The 23254-nt window shown below is 48.6% G+C and overlaps 1 long non-coding RNA gene across 3 annotated transcripts; it reads left to right on the forward strand.

Annotated features, from left to right (window-relative positions):
* Positions 1-86: 86 nt before the first annotated feature.
* Positions 87-19497, forward strand: LOC116949274 (uncharacterized). 3 transcript variants are annotated; one of them, XR_012941003.1, is made up of 5 exons: positions 87-490; positions 5503-5613; positions 6182-6312; positions 10804-10881; positions 19326-19497. It is a non-coding gene; the product is annotated as an uncharacterized LOC116949274 (long non-coding RNA). The 3 variants fall into 3 exon arrangements; XR_012941002.1 differs by lacking the exon at positions 10804-10881 and having other exon boundaries at positions 93-490; XR_012941001.1 differs by lacking the exons at positions 10804-10881; positions 19326-19497 and having other exon boundaries at positions 95-490; positions 6182-8964.
* Positions 19498-23254: the final 3757 nt, after the last annotated feature.

Here is a 23254-nt window from a genome sequence, read left to right on the forward strand (position 1 = left end):
CGCGCTTACAGGCCACGCCCCGCGCCGCCCACGTGACCACCACTCGATTAATCGATTCTCAACGAATCGAGTCCTCATCGCCCCCTGATCGACTCAGGTTCGCAGCGCTATTTGGTTGAATTCCCAACTGCGGCTGTCCTATCGATGAGGGTTCGCCATGAGACGTCCCCTGTTTATTTTTCAATTGTTTTGTTTGTAAACGGAGACAGAATGACACATGATTAATAATCGACTCACGTTAACACTAACCGAGAGACATCGATTGCAACTATATGAATCGAATCGCGATCGTGGTGAAGATTGGGGCCAACGGCTCGCGAAAATGTTTTATCTCACCTGACATTGATGCCGATGGAGCGAGCAACAGTGGGCACGCGAGATCGATAGAAGATAAAATACGAAGTAGAGAGAGTGAACGGGGGAGGGGGGGGGGTGTGGAGAGAAATCGATTACCAATTCGAATCGCGACCGTTCATCGCGACGACCCCAGGTGAATGGCCTCGTCGTGTGAGCAGTTTGCAGGCGAACGCGGGGGCCCAGCTGCTACTGCTGCTGCCCGCATGGCTAGGGGGGGTTGGCAGCGCTGCTGCTGCTGCCCGCATGGCTGGGGGGGGTTGGCAGCGCTGCTGCTGCTGCCCGCATGGCTAGGGGGGGTTGGCGGCGCTGCTCTGTGGCCCGGCGTGGATCAGCGCCCAGCCGCCGCTGCTGCTGCTCTGCCGCTCCGAGTGTGGGGAGCCGCCTCTTCGTACGCAAGGCCTCAGGCTCGCCACTCGCTTCACGTTCGGGCATCGTTCGTAAACGACTACAATCTGATCTTTTCAAGTTTAACGAAACGGAGTAGGCTTTCGCGACCAATATTGTCCATAGTAGAGGACTGTGGATTGAATCGCGTGAATAGAAATCTGTCGTTAAGCCCGCCACCACCCGACATCCAATTAGTAAGGTTTGTCACGTAAACAAAACACACCAAATAGCGTGTTGGAGAGTAAACCCACAACATATGCTTGGTTTCGATTTAAAGCTTTCGTGACTGCAAGGATTCATCTTCTTTGGTTCTTTCGGTAAAGTCACGTAGAATGAGAATAAAATAATAAATTGATAAAATAACAATATTCTCACGACGTTTCGGCCACAACACAAGCGGCCTTCATCAGGTGAAGGGACGAGACTGTCTGGAGGACAGCGCTGGAGTGAGAAAGCCACGCTGAGATCACGACCTTTAAGCTGCGTGAGAAGAAACAAAGCGCCTTGACAAAGGAATTAGCATAACAATTAGCATTGAAATGGCTGAGTGATTAGCTTGTGACTGGTCACAGAAAAGGCTATGTTAAAGTTAAAGCATACACATCCGCAAAGGCACCCCTTGACAAAGGAATTAGCATAGAATTTAGCATTAAAATAGCTAAGTTAAAGTATACACATCCACAAAGGCACTCCTTGACAAAGGAATTAGCATAGAATTTAGCATTGAAATAGCTGAGTGATTAGCTTGTAACTGGTCACAGAAATAGCTATGTTAAAGTCAGAGCATATACATTCACCGAGGCACCTAGTACAAATCAAACAGGAGAATTTAGCATTGAAATAACTAGGCGAATTTAGCTTTGAAATAACTGAGTGATTAGCTTGTGACTGATCACAGAAATGGCTATGTTGAAGTTAAGGCCTACACATCTGAGCTATTCACAGTAACTGGGTATACAATATATAATGAATACTATATAGTGAACCAATAAAAAAATACTAAAATATAAATTACCTCAATGTTATCAATAAACTCTATATTCTCCAATCAGCTAAGCTACCAACAATAAGTCGTCATATATCACAATGCTATATGGCGAAAAATGGGGGACAATTTCAACCGAGAAGATGGATTCTGGCTTAGTAACCATTGGAAAGATGTTTTAAACCATTTCCGTTCTTAATTAATTGTATTTTACGATTACCTTCAGACCGCAGCTCTTTCGCTGGCATTGACTCTTAATACCTCTCACACCACGGTTAATGGTATGGTTTACAACATGGAGTATAATAGCGCCTCGCAGCTGTCTCTCTCCCCCTCCTCTGTTCCGACCATGGATGAACTCGTCCGTCTGAACGGGGGCCGTAGCTATCCGTGGTGCTAAAGTTGAGGGTAATAAACTCTATATTCTCCAATCAGCTAAGCTACCAACAATAAGTCGTCATATATCACAATGCTATATGGCGAAAAATGGGGGACAATTTCAACCGAGAAGATGGATTCTGGCTTAGTAACCATTGGAAAGATGTTTTAAACCATTTCCGTTCTTAATTAATTGTATTTTACGATGACCTTCAGACCGCAGCTCTTTCGCTGGCATTGACTCTTAATACCTCTCACACCACGGTTAATGGTATAGTTTACAACATGGAGTATAATAGCGCCTCGCAGCTGTCTCTCTCCCCCTCCTCTGTTCCGACCATGGATGAACTCGTCCGTCTGAACGGGGCCCGTAGCTATCCGTGGTGCTAAAGTTGAGGGTAAGAATCCACCCATTTTTTCGCCATATAGCGTGATATATAACGACTTATTGTTGGTAGCTTAGCTGATTGGAGAATATAGAGTTTATTGATAACATTGAGGTAATTTATATTTTAGTATTTTTTATTGGTTCACTATATAGTATTCATTATATATTGTATTGTATACCCAGTTACTGTGAATAGCTCAGATGTGTAGGCCTTAACTTCAAAATAGCCATTTCTGTGACCAGTCACAAGCTAATCACTCAGTTATTTCAATGCTAAATTCGCCTAGTTATTTCAATGCTAAATTCTCCTGTTTGATTTGTACTAGGTGCCTCGGTGAATGTATATGCTCTGACTTTAACATAGCTATTTCTGTGACCAGTTACAAGCTAATCACTCAGCTATTTCAATGCTAAATTCTATGCTAATTCCTTTGTCAAGGAGTGCCTTTGCGGATGTGTATACTTTAACTTAGCTATTTCAATGCTAAATCCTATGCTAATTCCTTTGTCAAGGGGTGCCTTTGCGGATGTGTATGCTTTAACTTTAACATAACCTTTTCTGTGACCAGTCACAAGCTAATCACTCAAGTCATTTCAATGCTAAATTATATGCTAATTCCTTTGTCAAGGCGCTTTGTTTCTTCTCACACAGCTTAAAGGTCGTGATCTCAGCGTGGCTTTCTCACTCCAGCGCTGTCCTCCAGACAGTCTCGTCCCCTTCACCTGATGAAGGCCGCTTGTGTTGTGGCCGAAACGTCGTGAGAATATTGTGTTATTTTATTTTATCAATTTATTATTTTATTCTCATTCTACGTGACTTTACCGAAAGAACCAAAGAAGATATTCTTGGTTATTTCGGTAAAGTCACGTAGAAGGGAAATAATAAAATAAAACAATAACATTCTCACGACGTTTCGATTGCAACACAAGCAATCATCATCAGGTGTGAAAACCACAGCAAGAATTTATTTTTGAAAAAAGTGGCGTTTTTGTCTTAACGTTAGCACCACGGACAGCGACTAGCGGTTTTTGAGACGGACGAGTCCATCTATGCTCGGAGCGGAGGAGGGGGGAGAGAAGGAGAATGGAATGAGGTCTGAAAGTCGGTCGACTTAAAGGTCGTGATCTCAGCGTGGCTTTCTCACTCCAGCGCTGTCCTCCAGACAGTCTCGTCCCCTTCACCTGATGAAGGCCGCTTGTGTTGTGGCCGAAACGTCGTGAGAATATTGTGTTATTTTATTTTATCAATTTATTATTTTATTCTCATTCTACGTGACTTTACCGAAAGAACCAAAGAAGATATTCTTGGTTATTTCGGTAAAGTCACGTAGAAGGGAAATAATAAAATAAAACAATAACATTCTCACGACGTTTCGATTGCAACACAAGCAATCATCATCAGGTGTGAAAACCACAGCAAGAATTTATTTTTGAAAAAAGTGGCGTTTTTGTCTTAATAACGTTAGCACCACGGACAGCGACTAGCGGTTGTTGAGACGGACGAGTCCATCTATGCTCGGAGCGGAGGAGGGGGGAGAGAAGGAGAATGGAATGAGGTCTGAAAGTCGGTCGACTTAAAGGTCGTGATCTCAGCGTGGCTTTCTCACTCCAGCGCTGTCCTCCAGACAGTCTCGTTCCCTTCACCTGATGAAGGCCGCTTGTGTTGTGGCCGAAACGTCGTGAGAATATTGTGTTATTTTATTTTATCAATTTATTATTTTATTCTCATTCTACGTGACTTTACCGAAAGAACCAAAGAAGATATTCTTGGTTATTTCGGTAAAGTCACGTAGAAGGGAAATAATAAAATAAAACAATAACATCTCACGACGATTCGATTGCAACACAAGCAATCATCATCAGGTGTGAAAACCACAGCAAGAATTTATTTTTGAAAAAAGTGGCGTTTTTGTCTTAACGTTAGCACCACGGACAGCGACTAGCGGTTGTTGAGACGGACGAGTCCATCTATGCTCGGAGCGGAGGAGGGGGGAGAGAAGGAGAATGGAATGAGGTCTGAAAGTCGGTCGACTTAAAGGTCGTGATCTCAGCGTGGCTTTCTCACTCCAGCGCTGTCCTCCAGACAGTCTCGTCCCCTTCACCTGATGAAGGCCGCTTGTGTTGTGGCCGAAACGTCGTGAGAATATTGTGTTATTTTATTTTATCAATTTATTATTTTATTCTCATTCTACGTGACTTTACCGAAAGAACCAAAGAAGATATTCTTGGTTCTTTCGGTAAAGTCACGTAGAAGGGAAATAATAAAATAAAACAATAACATTCTCACGACGTTTCGATTGCAACACAAGCAATCATCATCAGGTGTGAAAACCACAGCAAGAATTTATTTTTGAAAAAAGTGGCGTTTTTGTCTTAACGTTAGCACCACGGACAGCGACTAGCGGTTGTTGAGACGGACGAGTCCATCTATGCTCGGAGCGGAGGAGGGGGGAGAGAAGGAGAATGGAATGAGGTCTGAAAGTCGGTCGAGTTAATCAATTGGCATTGTGCAGAGCAATTACTGCCCCCTTACTGCGGAAACTTGGCAGGACCCTCCAAAGGAAGGAAGATATAGTGAGGCTTTCCACGGTAAACACGTGTAGGAATAATATAATACAAATATATATATTTTTTAAGTCAAAGTAATTTCTGGCTGGAATGAGAGTTACAGAGGTACTCATCTGTGGTTTGCAGCTGAGAACCAGCGGTGGAAATTCCACATTCCTATGGTGGGGGGGGGGGGGGTCTGTCCATAAGGCAACGACATGTTTTCGCTACCCAAGATAGGATTGCATGGTACAATAATATAGGATTATTGTGGACCAGGGATACCTTGTGTTGTAGTGGTAGTGCCTTATACCAATAGTCCCTACTTGCAAGCCAGCCTAGCAGCATTTAGAAAATGAATCCCGGGGTATAAGTCGCTGGGGAGTCGAGTCCGTAATGTCTGTCCTAAGCCGCTCTGCTGGCTCTCTTCTCCATGTCCCTCCCCCACGCGCACTCCTAGGATCCCTCCAGTTCCTCCTGCTCCTCCTCCTCCCGTTCGTTGGGGCGGTGCTGCTCGCTGTGCGGTTCGCACGCGGAACGTGGCACAGAGAGAGGTCCCACGCACGGGGAGGTGAGTGGTGGCGTACTCACCACGACTCCCCACAACTCACCACCACTCCCCACAACTCACCACCACTCCCCACAACTCACCACCACTCCCCACAACTCACCACCACACCCTGCACCGCTCACCATCGCCACCACACCCTGCACCGCTCACCATCGCCACCACACCCTGCACCGCTCACCACCACACCCTGCACCACTCACCACCACCACTCCCTGCACCGCTCACCACCACTACACCCTGCACCACTCACCGCTAGAGCTGCGATATCTGATTATATGTTTTATTTGAGTGATTGATTTCCCTACCGATTACCGGTTCCATTACTCAACCAATCGGATAACAGATTCTCAGGAGTAGTTTTGTCATGTCCGATCCCGTGGGGTCGTTCGCCGTCACAAATGTGCACTGCTCGCTGAAAATATTTCCAAACAGCACAATTCTGGTTATATTTGGCACAATATTTGTTGCATATCAGACATTGAAATCACACGCGGCAACAAATAATTATGCCACAGTTAAATAGACACGAAAACTAAATAATTAAACTGATTCTCTTATCCCCTGCCAGGTGGCATCAGATTACCGGTGACGGAATCGCAGCTCGTCCGCACTTCGACATCAACGCCATCACCGCCATCATCGTCATCACTGTCACCTCCGCCGTCGTCGCCGGCACCGCTACCCCTGGGCAATCACAAGGTCGAAAATTATGTGCGATTTGCACACTTTCATCCAACAAGCTCCACTGCTTGAGCCTAGACGTCAAAAGCTTGGTATTGGGCTTGGTGAGACCAAGATATCTGATCAAGTCGTTGAGGTCTTTTTGGTTGGGGTAGTATGGGTTTCTCTCCTCAGCTCCACCTCTGAAATTGTCATCTGGATCTACAACGTCTTCTTCGCTCTCTGACTTGCTGCTCTCTCTCCGGATGAGTGGGTACGGGTAGCTCATGGCATTGTGGCACCGGGGCGATGGATGAAGGAAAGTGATAGCAGGTGCATTCTTGACAGTCATACGTTTGAAAGGGTCCACCATGCAGAAGTAGCAGTTGCTTCAGTGGTCAGTGGGTTCTTGCCAAATTCTTGGGATAGCGAACTTCATGGCTCTCTTTTCCCCTCTGTACCATCTTACAAAAATATATATATTTCACCCATGACTGTAAGATTCTCGCAACATTTTTCATATGTTATATTTTTTCAACAACATTGAAAATTGTAAAACATTTTCAAATGTAAAACTTTTACAATTCTTTTTTTTTTACAAATTTCATAACATAAAATTACGAGCAACAATTGTCCATCTTACCGTGCAGAGTTTTTTTGAATTGCTCGCAGGTGAAATAAGGTGCCCAGGGTTTGTCTTGATCCTCGACAGGCATGCCGAAATATGGCTTGTAGTCCTCACACATCTTAGCAGATGCTTCCACAGAGTGCTTTTTCGCTCTTGTCTTGATAAATTGGCCACAGACAGAGCAAAATGCGTCTGCCGGATGCTTGCAGCCTCTTGATGCCATCTCGTAAAAATGCAGATATGTATGCACTTAGGCAGCTGGAACTAAAATGAACTGGTGGGCTTAAGGCCCCTGTATTTATACTACTATTTATATTACTGGAAAGTTCTAGAATGTTCTAGAAGTTACTCCAAGTTTACTCAGCACTGAATCTTTCTGGAATGTTCTGGAAAATATGTAAATTACAAAATATCACTGTCCTGGTCACAAAAGCAAAGTTTGTGGATAATGATTTCCATCTTCTCTACTTTTGAGGCATAAGCAATTAGGAAATAACACTTACTACCCAGGAACAAAAAACATTGTTACACAGTGCATTATCAGTGCTGTAGTGACTACATTATCAGTGGTGTAGTAACTACATTATCAGTGGTGTAGTGACTACATTATCAGTGACGTAGTAACTACATTATCAGTGACGTAGTAACTACATTATCAGTGGTGTAGTGACTACATTATCAGTGACGTAGTAACTACATTATCAGTGGTGTAGTGACTACATTATCAGTGCTGTAGTGACTACATTATCAGTGGTGTAGTGACTACATTATCAGTGCTGTAGTAACTACATTATCAGTGGTGTAGTAACTACATTATCAGTGACGTAGTAACTACATTATCAGTGGTGTAGTGACTACATTATCAGTGGTGTAGTAACTACATTATCAGTGGTGTAGTGACTACATTATCAGTGTTGCAGTAACTACATTATCAGTGGTGTAGTGACTACATTATCAGTGGTGTAGTAACTACATTATCAGTGACGTAGTAACTACATTATCAGTGACGTAATAACTTCATTTTCAGTGGTGTAGTGACTACATTATCAGTGGTGTAGTAACTACATTATCAGTGACGTAGTAACTACATTATCAGTGACGCAATAACTTCATTATCAGTGGTGTAGTGACTACATTATCAATGGTGTAGTGACTACATTATCAGTGGTGTAGTAACTACATTATCAGTGACGTAGTAACTACATTATCAGTGACGTAATAACTTCATTATCAATGGTGTAGTGACTACATTATCAGTGGTGTAGTAACTACATTATCAGTGACGTAGTAACTACATTATCAGTGGTGTAGTAACTACATTATCAGTGACGTAGTAACTACATTATCAGTGGTGTAGTGACTACATTATCAGTGACGTAGTGACTACATTATCAGTGGCATAGTAACTACATTATCAGTGGTGTAGTAACTACATTATCAGTGACGTAGTAACTATATTATCGGTGACGTTGTAACTACATTATCAGTGGCATAGTGACTACATTATCAGTGGTGTAGTAACTACATTATCAGTGGTGTAGTGACTACATTATCAGTGACGTAGTAACTACATTATCAGTGACGTAGTAACCACATTATCAGTGACGTAGTAACTACATTATCAGTGACGTAGTGACTACATTATCAGTGACGTAGTGACTACATTATCAGTGACGTAGTGACTACATTATCAGTGACGTAGTAACTACATTATCAGTGGTGTAGTGACTACATTATCAGTGACGTAGTAACTACATTATCAGTGACGTAGTAACCACATTATCAGTGACGTAGTGACTACATTATCAGCTCAGGGGGTGCGGCAAGGTGAGGCCCCAATATTTGATTTGTCTCGCACGGTCGCACCCTAGAGTCTATGAGACATCGCGGCTCCTCTTGCCCTAATCACATCATCCGTACGCTCACGGTCGCAAACATTTAATGCTGTAGGAGGCGCTCCATCTTCACAAAATGCAGCCACCACAGCTCCGTAGTCCTAGTTACCTCTTTGTAACATCACGTTACTGCTCTTAACTGAATTTAAATAAAACGTGGAACGTAAATGGACTCATTTTCATTTTTAAAAAAATTACGTGAACTGCGTTGTCAATAACTTTTTTGTTGTTCTTTGATGCCGTTGTTGAAATCAAATACCATGGTGGTTATCAGGGGGGGGGGGGCAGCTCGTAGCTTTGGCCACCAACGGGGGGAGGGGGTGGCACCTCGTGCCTCCGCGCTTGCTGCCACGGTTGCTAGGAGATGTTAACTACCTCGCCTGGTAGGCAGGATGCCGTGGGTTCGATCCCCACCTTGAACCCTGCTGTATATTTGTAGTTTGCGGCGTCTCTCTCCCCGCGGTCGTGTGGATTTGTTCGTCTCCGGCTTCTCCAGCTTTCCCCCTCCACGTTTTAGAATCAACATCGTGGGGTTTAGAGTATTATTTGTGCTGCAATACATTGACGTGCGATGATATCAGCAGCCACTTCGTCGAGCCATCTGCTTTGTGAGAGCCAGGGCGCTTATCTGGTATACAATAACACTGAAAAAATAATTCTAGATTTGAAGCTTTCGTGACTGCAAGGATCCATACTCTTTGGTTCTATTCGGTAAAGTCACGTAAAAAAAACAACAAAAAATAATAATAATAAATAAAAAATGCCGCGACGTGTCGGCCAGCAAGTGCGGTCGACACTTGCTCCCCCCCTGTACATCGTTCATCATGCTAAGTCCTCCAATTAAATGCTATTTTTTATGCTAATTCCTTTGTCAAGGCGCTCTGCTCCCTCTCACACTGCTTAAAGGTCGCGGTCTGAGCTTGGCTCTGTTTCACTCCAGCGCTGTCCTCTAGACAGTCTGCTCCCTTCACCTGATGAAGGCCACTTGTGTTGTGGCCGAAACGTCGTGAATTTTTTTGTTGTTGTTTTTTTACGTGACTTTACCGAATAGAACCAAAGAGTACTGAAAAAATGATTTCGTTTTGCTACTGGTCGGTCTATGCAAAGCCTACGGCACTCACATTCCCGGCCGGCGATGCCGCCCCTCCGGCTGGCTGACGTCTCATCATCTCCTCCATCCTACTAGAACCCCACACACGCGCGAAGCATTGTAATTTTTACGCAAACATTAAACACCACCCCCGCCCACCCCCGCGCCCTGGCCTTCGCAACACTGATTCACAAGTAATGATCTCACGTCATGTCCCGCTATTCAAGAACCGGGCAGGAGGAGGATTTATCCACAGCTCTGTGGCTGTCCGCCTGATGATGCTGAGTTGTAATTACAGGCGGAACGTCACGGGGCTCATATTGTAAATGCTGCAGTGGGTTTACTCTCCAACACACAACCGCTGTGTGCTGTACTGGTAACGAATTGGCCACGTTTTGTTTACGTGACACACCTTACTAATTGGCTGTGTCGGGTGGTGGTGGGTTTAACGACACATTTATATTCACACGATGTAACCCAACAAAATCTACAGAGACTCCTCTACTTAGGAACTAGTTGGGTTCCATATGTCTGTTCGTATGTCGATTCGTTCGTAAGTCCAACTTTACTCCTGTCGATTCCAAACATGTTGTATGGCGTGTACACTTAACCCGGGAATGGCATTAAAAGTTATATAATCTCATTTAGATGTAGATGCCACTGGTTTTTCACGTTCTGCAGATGTAGATGCCACTAGTTCTTAATGTTCTACAGATGTAGATGCCACTGGTTCTTCACGTTCTGCAAATGTAGATGCCGCTAGTTCTTCATGTTCTACAGATGTAGATGCCACTGGTTTTTCATCTTCTGCAGATGTAGATGCCACTGGTTCTACAGATGTAGATGCCACTGGTTCTTCATGTTCTGTGGATGTAGATGCCACTGGTTCTTCATGTTCGGTTCTTCATGTTCTGTAGATGTCACTACCGCCATCTATTGCATGGCGGTTGAACTCACGACTCTCGGTCCGAACAGGCAACTGGACACATGGACAGGTTTGTTCTTATCTCTGAAAGTTCGTAATTCACATATATTCGTAAGTAGAGGAGTCCGTGTGTTATGGATAATATTCAACCACGCAATATCTCTCTATCCAGTCCACTCGATCCACGCCCGACCGCCTTTGTCTCCCCCAGTAGTGATGCTGACACAGCGCACCATGTCAATGGACGCACTTGAGGCCGAGTCGACCTAGGGGAGGCCCAGGATGGGTTCAGATAATCATTGCCGATGTTGGTCGTGAGCGGGAGTCGAACATCAGGTCGCCAGGGTTCGTGGCGCAGTGCGGAGCTAACCGCTACCACTAACCGCTCCCTATTTTGCCACTCACCCACCCACCCACTCACCCGCTCAAGCACTCACCCACCCACCCACTCGCCCGCACACTTACCCACTCGCTCACCCGCACACTCACCCACTCGCCCGCCCAACTCAACCACACACTTGCCCACTCGCCCACCCACTCACCCACTTCCCCGCACACTCACCCACCCACTCACTCACTCGCCCACCCACTCGACCACACACTCGCACACAGACTCGCCCACTCGCCCACCCAACTCACCCACACACTCGCCCACTCGCCCACCCAACTCACCCACTCACTCACCCACTCGCCCGCAGACTCACCCACTCGCCCACCCACTCGCCCGCCCAACTCACCCACTCGATCGCATACTCACCCACTTACCTGCACACTCACCCACCCACTCGCCCGCCCAACTCGCCCACACACTTGCCCGCAGACTCACCCACTCGCCCACCCACTCGCCTGCACACTCGCCCGCCCACTCGCTCGCTCGCTCACTCGCTCACCCGTCCGCTCACCTGCCCGCTCACCCGCTCACCCACTCGTCCACCCATTGACCCACCCACTCGCCCACCCATTGACCCACCCACTCGCCCACCCACTCGCCCACTCACTCGCCCACCCACTCGCCCACCAACTTGGCCCCCCACTCGGCCCCCCACTCGCCCACCCACTCGGCCAACCACTCAGCCACTCACTCGCCCACTCACTCACCCACTCACCCACCCATTGACCCACCCACTCGCCCACCCATTGACCCACCCACTCGCCCACACACTCACCCACCCACTCGCCCACCCATTGACCCACCCACCCACTCACCCAATCGCCCACCCGCTCGCCCACTTGCTCACTCGCTCACCCACCCGCTCACCCACTCGGCCACCCGCTCGCCCACTCGGCCACCCGCTCACCCACTCGCCCACCCATTGACCCACCCACTCGCCCACCCATTCACCCACCCACTCACTTGCCCACTCACCCGCCCACCATCACCGGTGAAAGTAACCGAGGCCACCACCCAAGGTCGTCAATCATCCCCACCTCCTCTTTTAGTTCCTTGCATTGCTCCATTGTTCCCGTCATCATCAACAGCACCTGGTCTCGCTGCGATATGTACAAATACACGGGACGTGTGTGTGGTGCACAAGTCTACACCTCGCTCCTTCACAGCATCACCCCCCCCTTCCTTCCCCCCTCCCCCCAACAGCCCAGCGATAGACAATGAGAATAATCTATGGATTGTTAGACGCACTCAATAACCCCCCCTGCCCCCCGTCACGCTACGTTAAAGCAAACGTTTGGGAGTGCGTCTTATACTCCGGTAGCTGTGTACGGTGTTAACTTAATTTACACAGGGAAGACACCCGGAGTGGCGTCTTACTTTCCGGATCGTGTCTTATACTCCGGAGAATACGGGGGTAGCGATTATTCATCAATTAATGATCGATTATTTACATCAATTAGTTTTTGGCTCCAGGTACATTGCATAGAGTATTTTCGCGCCCGCGAACGAGTGTCGATTCTTCTCATTACTTTTAACCCGGCACGCGGAGGCACCCGCAGAGTTGCCGGACAATTGGCTCGGGAATCACGAGACGGAACGACACCGCCAACGCAGACGGAACAACACTGCCAACGCAGACGGAACAACACTGCCAACGCAGACAGAAAAACACCACCAACGCAGACAGAACGACACCACCAACGCAGACGGAACGAACGACACCGCCAACGCAGACAGAACGACACCACCAACGCAGACGGAACGAACGACACCGCCAACGCAGACGGAACGACACCACCAACGCAGACGGAACAAACAACACCGCCAACGCAGACGGAACGAACGACACCAACAATCGGACAAAACGACGCAACCGAGACGACACGAAACGAAGGAGGCAGATTCTCACCCCCCCCCTCCCTCCCTGAGATGATAAATCTCGACTCTAGAGTCCCACATCCGCAACCTCCGCCCGAATCTCGGCGTGCGGAGATGGCGAGGTGAACGCACGCAGGGACTGTGCTTAGGGTTGCCACCTGTCCCGGGGTTTCCCCCCGAGATCGACCTCTCGTTATTGAAGAGGCAGCTCTGACGTCCTCCTGGGAGAGCCGAGCCCCCCCCCCCACACCCCCTACCCCCGCTTCTGTCAGTTTGATGAGAACCGTCGTGGTAGTGGTGGTGGTAATGGTAGTGATGGTTGTGGTAGTGATGGTGGTGATAGTGATGGTGGTGATAGTGGTGATGGTGGTGGTGATGGTGGTGGTGATGATGATGGCGGTGGTGATGGCGGTGGTGATGGTGGTGATGGTGACGGCGGTGGTGATGAAGGTGATTATGGTGGTGATGATGATGCACGCGGTGCACCATTTCCCACCAATCGTTGGGAGTCATTTCGGCCACGCCGCATTCACTTCGCCTCTTCGCGTCAGTCTCGTTTTCACAACGCAGCTGACAGGATTATTTCAACACGGGACAAAGAGAGTTGAATTGTACGGGATTATTATCGGGCAGGCTTTGCCACTCCGACGGTTTTCGCCCAACGCCGTGGAACCCCGGACTCCCAAGCCCGCCGAGCAGCGTTCCGAACAGACATCGAGCGAGAGCAACAACAGAAGCTCCGATAAGTAATGAGGCATCAACAACTCCAGAATAATGGGTGCACCTGCGTGGCCGTGTGCGATATCCTCTTGCACACGATACGTCCCGGTTTTTGTGAACTCGGAGGTGGCAACCCCCCGCCCCAAGCACCCCCGGTACAGAGGAGATGCGTTTACATCCATAGCCGGTAGTGTCCCTGAAGAGTTCCATTTGTGGCGATGGTTCCGCCCACCCCTCGGTAGCCAAGCCGCTGTCCCCCGTGTCACCCTCCGCCCCCCCCGGATGTCACATGGAACTGGCCGTTCTTCACTCTGTCGCGTTGCCCGGATTTTTACCACGATGCCGCGGGGGGGGGGGGGGGGGGGTGAATGTTTACGCGTCCTTCATGACGGCGCTGGTGGCTGAACCCACCCACCCACCCACCCCCAACATAAAGCGGAACCGGGCAGAGAAGAAAGTGAAAGGGGAAGCCGTCCAGTTGTGGCCGTGGGCCTCGAGTTGAAGGTTCCTGTTCCTGCTCTTCCGTCTCGGGCGCCGCTTTGCCCATCTCGTCCGCCCCTCCGCCCCACGCTCCCTCCATCTCGTCCGCCCCTCCGCCCCCAATTCACGGTGATTGCCAAACGAAGCCACGGCGTGATGCATGAGACGCGCGATGCTGGTTCGCATTAAGATCGAGATCCTGTACACGTGTGTGTACACGTGGGGCGTGCATGCCCCACGTGACACGGGCGAGCGTCGGTTCAAATCGAGACACCGTGCGAGTCGACGAAGGTCGAGGCAGCCCCCACAATGTCTGTCTGACGCCAGCACCACTGGGCAGGCTCAACGTAAAATCTCTCCTCGCTTCTGGCGCACTCCAGGTGATGTGGTCGTAGGTGTCTGGAGATGGCATCGCGTGAGATCACGTGTCCTGTCATCATCCCCATCGTCGTCATCAATATCATCTTCCTCTCATCAACAAGCAACATCATCATCATCAATACCACGTCCATCACCAATCACCACTCTAAAAACGTTACCATCAAACATCGCCATCATCACCACCCCCGATGCCATCATCACCATTGTCATCAGCAGCATCATCACCATCTTCACCATTGTCAGCAGCATCAATACTATAACCATTGCCATCACCAGCCATCACCATCGTCATCACCACCATTATCATCAGCAGCAGCAGCAACAGCATCATAACGTATTCTTCGTTGGTGGCAAACGCAGGCTCACGAACAGAGTTTGCGACTTCCCGGACCACAGCCATTGCCCCGCTCAGTGGCAGTTGGGGGGTGGGGACCTCCCACAACCCCCTCCTCCGGTGGTGGCTGTGTGGTGGTGGCGGTGGTGGGGGCCACTGTTTAGACGTCCACCTCCCTCCCTGCTCGCCCCCCCCCCCACACTCACGCCACCCGTTGTGTTTACTTTCAGAGAGTTCAGTTTCCGAAGGTCAAAGCCTTCCACCGAGGGGCAGCGGGGGTGGGGGTTGTGTGTCTAGGGGGGTAGAATGCGGGGGTGGGGCGGGTACAGCCGAGGGGGCTCCCCCCACCCAAGGGGGGTGCCTCAGTACATGTCCTTGAAGATCTCATGCAGCAGGGGCGGCATGGCCGTGTCGGCCTCCGTGCGCCGAATGTCGTGCACCATCTGGGCGTGCTCGGCCACCAGCTGGCGCAGGTCGGAGAGCTTCTGCAGCAGCTTGGGGAAGAGGAAGGCGCTCTTGGGGTGGCTGCGCCTCAGCTGCAGGTCGAGCGCCTGCAGCACGCGCTCCTGCATCCGCTCCACGGGGCCCACGTCCAGAAGGCCCGGTCGGTCTGGGCGCGGGCAAGGGAGCGACGATTAGAAAGCGGCGAGGGAAAATTTCGCCCGGCCGAGACTTTCACGTGGCGCGCAACGCGGCAGGGAGGAGGGTGATTCAGGGGTTCGAGAAAATCCACAGGCAAGCGGGAAAGGAAGGCCCAGAGTTGCTCGCCAACAATTGTCCAAGCTCTGCCGTCCTTACAGTGGAACGTTCAACTGGGGATAGTGAGTGGTGTACACACGGCAGAGAAAACCGCGAGTTCCCCGGACAAAACGTGTTGGCCGTGAGCGGGAATCGAACTCGGGTCACTGGGTTCGTAGCGCGGCATGTTTATCGCTATGAAGACAAAGATCCCCCGTGTAGCCTTAGCATACTGCTGGGGAAAGTGCTGTGAGCGAGCACCTACGCAGGCCGGGACGTCACACGAGGGGGTGTGTGGCCAGCACCACACTCGGCCGCCTTTGTCTCCCCAGTGGCGCTTATTTTACCCACCGCACCAGGTTATACGACCACGATGAGACACACGGACATACATACACACAGACACACACACACGCGTGTACACGAAGACAAATATCCCGTAGCCCACTGTTGGCGCAAGTGCTGAAACACAGGGACACAGACGCAGAGGGAAGGCCACCGCGTGGCCTCGGTAGCACCGTGACCGCACTGCCACCTGCTGCCCGCAGCATCGCTCTGCAGCCTGCATCATCTCGTCAAGGAGAATGAAGCCAGCGAGTGTTCTTCGTGTGCTAAGGCCACCGCGAGCCACTGGGGGCCTTCAGTGCGCACCCCCCCCCCCCCCCCCGCCGAACGTGAAAACTGAAAACTCCCCCCAACATCATCATCATCATCGTGCTGTTGTCACAAACCCAACAGTGGTTTCACATGGTGTGGCGGTCCCTCACACTGATGATGTCCGATCGGCCAAAGTGCCCACCCCCCCTCCCCTCCCACGTCGACTCCAGTGGCCATCCTCGCGGCGGCGGCGGCGGTGGCGGTGGCTTCCGGCTGCTGCCATCTCACACAGACGACGGCGGCGGTCACCGCATCGCGTGGCGCTTGCGGACACGCTTTCTGCGGCCGTCTGGAACGCCTCTTCCTTCCCAAAAAAGGAATCAGCTGGGAGCTGTGCACTTTAAAATCGCCATCTAGATTGACAAAACTCACTTCTTTAGAGCTGCGTTTTGTGTTTAGCTTGTTGGGTCCGCGCCTGCACCCGCGATGAGCACGGGTGGCTACATTGGGCACGAAAGAAGTTCAACAAACTTGCTGCTATGCAGCTGTGCAGGCCGTCGAGACGACCGCTGTCAGCGAGCCCCCATTTGGCGTGGTGTGGCTGGGACCACACCCAGTCACCTTTGTCTCCCCGCTGAACTCATCATCGTAGTCAGTCACCTGTGCGTGACTTGTGCTCTTTGGCACCAACCTTGGTTTCAAGATATCACACAGTCATAAACCGCACACACCCCCACAAACACAGATTATACAAACACGGATTACACAAACACATTGCACACACATTTACAAACATATTACACAGGTTACACACAAAGATCCCACGTATAGCCTGTAACCGCGACACTACTGCTCCCCACGGGCACATTACACACACACACAGATTACACACACACGGATTCCACGAACAGATTACACACACACGTTAACACTACAGATTGTACACACACACAGATTACTTGCACATATTACACACAAACATTACAAATACAGATTACACACACACATTGCATACACACAGATTACACACATTACACGGCTTACACATACACGTTACAAGTACAGATTACACACACACAGACTACACGTACAGAGTACACACACAGACTACACACACATACGTACAAAGATTACACTCCAGATTACACACACACAGATGACACATATTGATTAGACAAACAGATGACACACACATTACATACACAGATTACACGTACAGAATCCATATACACAGATTACACACACAGATTGCACATACACATTACACACACAGATTACATACACTGATTATACGTACAGAATCCATATACACAGATTACACATACAGATTACACACACACACATTACATACACAGATTACACATACAGATTACATACACAGATTACACGTACAGAATCCATATACACAGATTACACATACAGATGACACACACAGATTACACGTACAGAATGCATATACACAGATTACACACACAGATTACACACACACATTACACACACAGATTACACGTACAGAATACATATACACAGATTACACATACACATTACACACACACACACATTACATACACAGATTACACGTACAGAATACATATACACAGATTACACATACAGATTACACACACACATTACATACACACATTACACATACAGATTACACGTACAGAATCTATATACACAGATTACACATACACATTACACACACATTACATACACACATTACATACACACATTGCACGTACAGAATCCATATACACAGATTACACATACACATTACACACACACACACATTACACACACAGATTACACATACAGAATACATATACACAGATGACACACACACATTACATACACAGATTACACGTACAGAATACATATACACAGATTACACATACACATTACACACACACATTACATACACAGATTACACGTACAGATGACACACACATTACATACACAGATTACATGTACAGAATCCATATACACAGATTACACATACAGATTACACACACACATTGCACACACAGATTACACGTACAGAATCCATATACCCAGATTACACATACAGATTACACACACATTACACACACAGATTACATGTACAGAATCCATATACACAGATTACACATACAGATGACACACACACACATTACACACACAGATTACACGTACAGATTACACATACACATTACACATACACATTCACACACAGATTACACGTACAGAATACATATACACAGATTACATATACAAATGACACACACACATTACATACACAGATTACACGTACATAATCCATATACACATTACACATACACATTACATACACAGATTACACGTACATAATCCATATACACAGATTACACATACAGATGACACACACATTACACACACAGATTACACGTACAGAATCTTTATGCACAGATTACACATACACAGATTACACGTACAGAATCTATATGCACAGATTACACATACAGATTACACACACAGATTACACATACAGATTACACACACAGATTGCACGTACAGATTACACATACAGAATACATATACACAGATTACACACAGATTACACGTACAGAATCCATATACACAGATTACATATAAACAGATTACATACACAGATTACATATACACAGATTACACATACAGATTACACATACACAGATTACACACACACATTACACAAACACATTACATACACAGATTACACATACACATTACATACACAGATTACACACACACAGATTACACGTGCTGATTATATACACACGGAGGCCGATCTTGATACCGTTGGTACCAGTCATCGGCAAGTACACTCAGCTCCACATCATCTTGTACCGCATCAGCTCCATCTCTTCTCCAGCCCGTTTGGCCCCCTCTAGCAATCCCTTCACTTCAATCCCACTGCCCGTCACCTAACCCTCAACCCTTGCACCCCCCCCCCTCTCCATGACCGCCGTCTAACCCCCCCCCCCATCCCCCGGCTCAGGATGATGGCGCTCTGGGCCTGCACCGTTCAAGAGGTGGACTTGAACATCGCCGGGGGCGATCAATCGATCAGTCAATCGGTGTCTCTCGCACAGGATGATGGCGCTCTGGGCACTATGGTGGCTAGGAGATGTTAACTACCACGCCTGGTATACAGGAGAACGTGAGTTCGATCCCGACCCTGATGCCTGTTGTGTATTTGTAGTTTGCGTGTCTCTCTCTTTCCCTGTGGTCACGTGGATTTTCTCCGGGTGCTCCGGTTTTACACTCAACATTTAGAATCAACGTCACGCGTTTAGAGAATTTGACTGCTACTCATTGGTTTTTTTCGGTAAAGTCACGTATGTAGAAATACAATAAAATTATATTGAAATAAAAACAATAACGACGTTTCGATCACAACACAAGCGATCTTCATCAGGTGTCAAGAACAAATCATGGAGGTAAATACAACAAGATGAGAGAATTCAACAAACCTAAGAAACATTATGTGAAGCACAACCAGTCAGGCCAACAACACAGACACTTCCTGGCGGACCACGAATTTCAGAAGAGTGTTAAATTTCGTGTTCAACCTCTGGATTGCACATACCAGCATAGAATGAAAAAATACGAGGTACACAGTCAGTAGAAATACATATACAAGCTCACAAGAGGCAAGGAGGGAGGAAAGACGGACAGGGAAGCAAGGAGAGAGAGAGAGGGGGGCTGGAGGGATGAACAGAAGCCTTAAATAGGAAATAAGGTTGGGGGGAGGGGCCAGAGAGAGCGCGGCAGCTGAAACAAGCACATCTTGCACATACACAGAAGCTTCACATAATGTTTCTTGGGTTTGTTGAATTCTCTCATCTTCTTGTTGTATTTACCTCCATGATTTGTTCTTGACACCTGATGAAGATCGCTTGTGTTGTGATCGAAACGTCGTTATTGTTTTTGTTTCAATATTATTTTATTGTATTTCTACATACGTGACTTTACCGAAAAAACCTATGAGAAGCAGTCAAATTCTCTAAACACGGTGACGTTGATTCTAAATGTTGAGTGTAAAAACCGGGCGTGTAGGTGAGGGAGTGTAAGTGTGAGGGAGTGTAGTTGTGAGGGAGTGTAGGTGTGAGTGTGTGAGGGAGTGTAAGTGTGAGGGAGTTTAAGTGTGAGAGAGTGTAGGTGTGAGGGAGTGTGTGTGTTGGGAGTGTAAGTGTGAGGAAGTGTAGGTGTGAGGGAGTGTAAGTGTGAGGGAGGTGTAGGTGTGAGGGAGTGTAGGTGTGAGTGAGTGTAAGTGTGAGTGAGTGTAGTGTGAGGGAGTGTAGGTGTGAGTGAGTGTAAGTGTGAGTGAGTGTAGTGTGAGGGAGTGTAGGTGTGTGTGAGGGAGTGTAAGTGTGAGGGAGTGTAGGTGTGAGGGAGTGTAAGTGTGAGGGAGTGTAGGTGTGAGAGAGTGTAGGTGTGAAGGAGTATAGGTGTGCGCAAGTGTGGGTGTGAGGGAGTTTAAGTGTGAGGGAGTGTAGATGTGAGGGAGTGTAAGTGTGAGGGAGTGTAGATGTGAGGGGAGTGTAAGTGTGAGGGAGTGTAGGTGTGAGGGAGTGTGTGAGGGAGTGTAGGTGTGAGGGAGTGTAGGTGTGAGGGAGTGGTGGAGTAAGTGGGAGGGAGTGTAGGTGTGAGAGAATGTCGGTGTGAGGGAGTTTAAGTGTGAGGGAGTGTAGATGTGAGGGAGTGTAAGTGTGAGGGAGTGTAGGTGTGAGGTGAGTGTGTGAGGGGAGTGGGAGTGTGAGGGAGTGTAGGTGTGAGGGAGAGTAAGTGGGAGGGAGTGTAGGTGTGAGAGAATGTCGGTGTGAGGGAGTGTAGATGTGAGGAGCGTAAGTGGGAGGGAGTGTAGGTGTGAGGGAGTGTAAGTGTGAGGAGTGTAGGTGTGAGGAGTGTAGGTGTGAGGGAGTGTAGGAGTGAGGAGTGTGTGAGGGAGTGTAGGTGTGAGTGAGTGTAAGTGTGAGTGAGTGTAGTGTGAGGGAGTGTAGGTGTGTGTGAGGGAGTGTAAGTGTGAGGGAGTGTAGGTGTGAGGGAGTGTAAGTGTGAGGGGAGTGTAGGTGTGAAGAGAGTGTAGGTGTGAAGGAGTATAGGTGTGCGCAAGTGTGGGTGTGAGGGAGTTTAAGTGTGAGGGAGTGTGATGTGAGGGAGTGTAAGTGTGAGGGAGTGTAGATGTGAGGGAGTGTAAGTGTGAGGGAGTGTAGGTGTGAGGGAGTGTGTGAGGGAGTGTAGGTGTGAGGGAGTGTAGGTGTGAGGGAGTGTAAGTGGGAGGGAGTGTAGGTGTGAGAGAATGTCGGTGTGAGGGAGTTTAAGTGTGAGGGAGTGTAGATGTGAGGGAGTGTAAGTGTGAGGAGAGTAGGTGTGAGGGAGTGTGTGCGGGAGTGTAGGTGTGAGGGAGTGTAGGTGTGAGGGAGTGTAAGTGGGAGGGAGTGTAGGTGTGAGAGAATGTCGGTGTGAGGGAGTGTAGATGTGAGGGAGCGTAAGTGGGAGGGAGTGTAGGTGTGAGGGAGTGTAAGTGTGAGGAGTGTAGGTGTGAGGGAGTGTAGGTGTGAGGGAGTGTAGGCGTGAGGGAGTGTGTGAGGGAGTGTAAGTGTGAGGGAGTGTAGGTGTGAGGGAGTGTAGGTGTGAGGTAGTGTAGGTGTGAGGGGTGTGTGAGGGAGTATAAGTGTGAGGGAGTGTTGGTGTGAGGGAGTGTAGGTGTGAGGGAGTGTAGGTGTGAGGTAGTGTAGGTGTGAGGGATTGTAAGTGTGAGGGAGTGTAGGTGTGAGGGAGTATAAGTGTGATGGAGTGTTGGTTTGAGGGAGTGTAGGTGTGAGGGAGCGTAGGTGTGAGGGAGTGTAGGTGTGAGGGAGTGTAAGTGTGAGGGAGTGTAGGTGTGAGGGAGTGTAGGTGTGAGGGAGTGTAGGTGTGAGTGTGTGAGGGAGTGTAAGTGTGAGGGCGTGTAGGTGAGGGAGTGTAAGTGTGAGGGAGTGTAGGTGTGAGTGTGTGAGGGAGTGTAAGTATGAGGGAGTGTAGGTGTGAGGGAGTTTAAGTGTGAGAGAGTGTAGGTGTGAGGGAGTGTAGGTGTGCGGGAGTGTAAGTGTGAGGAAGTGTAGGTGTGAGGGAGTGTAGGTGTGAGTGTAAGTGTGAGTGAGTGTAGGTGTGAGGGAGTGTGGGTGTGAGGGAGTGGAAGTGTGAGGAAGTGTAAGTGTGAGGAAGGTAGGTGTGAGGGAGTGTAAGTGTGAGGGAGTGTAGGTGTGAGGGAGTGTAAGTGCAAGGGAGTGTAGGTGTGAGAGAGTGTAGGTGTGAGGGAGTGTAAGTGTGAGGGAGTGTAGGTGTGAGGGAGTGTAAGTGTGAGGGAGTGTAGGTGTGTGCAAGTGTAGGTGTGAGGGAGTGTAAGTGTGAGGGAGTGTAGGTGTGAGGGAGTGTAGGTGTGAGGGAGTGTAGGTGTGACGGAGTGTAGGTGTGAGGGAGTGTAGGTGTGAGGAAGTGTAGGTGTGAGGTAGTGTAAGTGGGAGGGAGTGTAAGTGTGAGGTAGTGTAAGTGGGAGGGAGTGTAAGTGTGAGGGAGTGTAAGTGTGAAGGAGTGTAGGTGTGCGCAAGTGTAGGTGTGAGGGAGTGTAGATGTGAGGGAGTGTAAGTGTGAGGGAGTGTAGGTGTGAGGGAGTGTGTGAGGGAGTGTAGGTGTGAGGGAGTGTAGGTGTGAGGGAGTGTAGGTGTGAGGGAGTGTAAGTGGGAGGGAGTGTAGGTGTGAGAGAGTGTAGGTGTGAGAGAGTGTAGGTGTGAGGGAGCGTAAGTGGGAGGGAGTGTAGGTGTGAGGGAGTGTAAGTGTGAGGGAGTGTAGGTGTGAGGACGTGTAGGTGTGAGGGAGTGTAGGTGTGAGGGAGTGTTGGTGTGAGGGAGTGTAGGTGTGAGGGAGTGTAGGTGTGAGGTAGTG

The sequence above is a fragment of the Petromyzon marinus genome, unplaced genomic scaffold, assembly GCF_048934315.1.
Source record: "Petromyzon marinus isolate PM22_M1 ecotype Great Lakes invasive population unplaced genomic scaffold, UKy_Petmar_22M1.pri1.0 PM_Scaffold_86, whole genome shotgun sequence".
Lineage (NCBI taxonomy): Eukaryota > Metazoa > Chordata > Hyperoartia > Petromyzontiformes > Petromyzontidae > Petromyzon > Petromyzon marinus.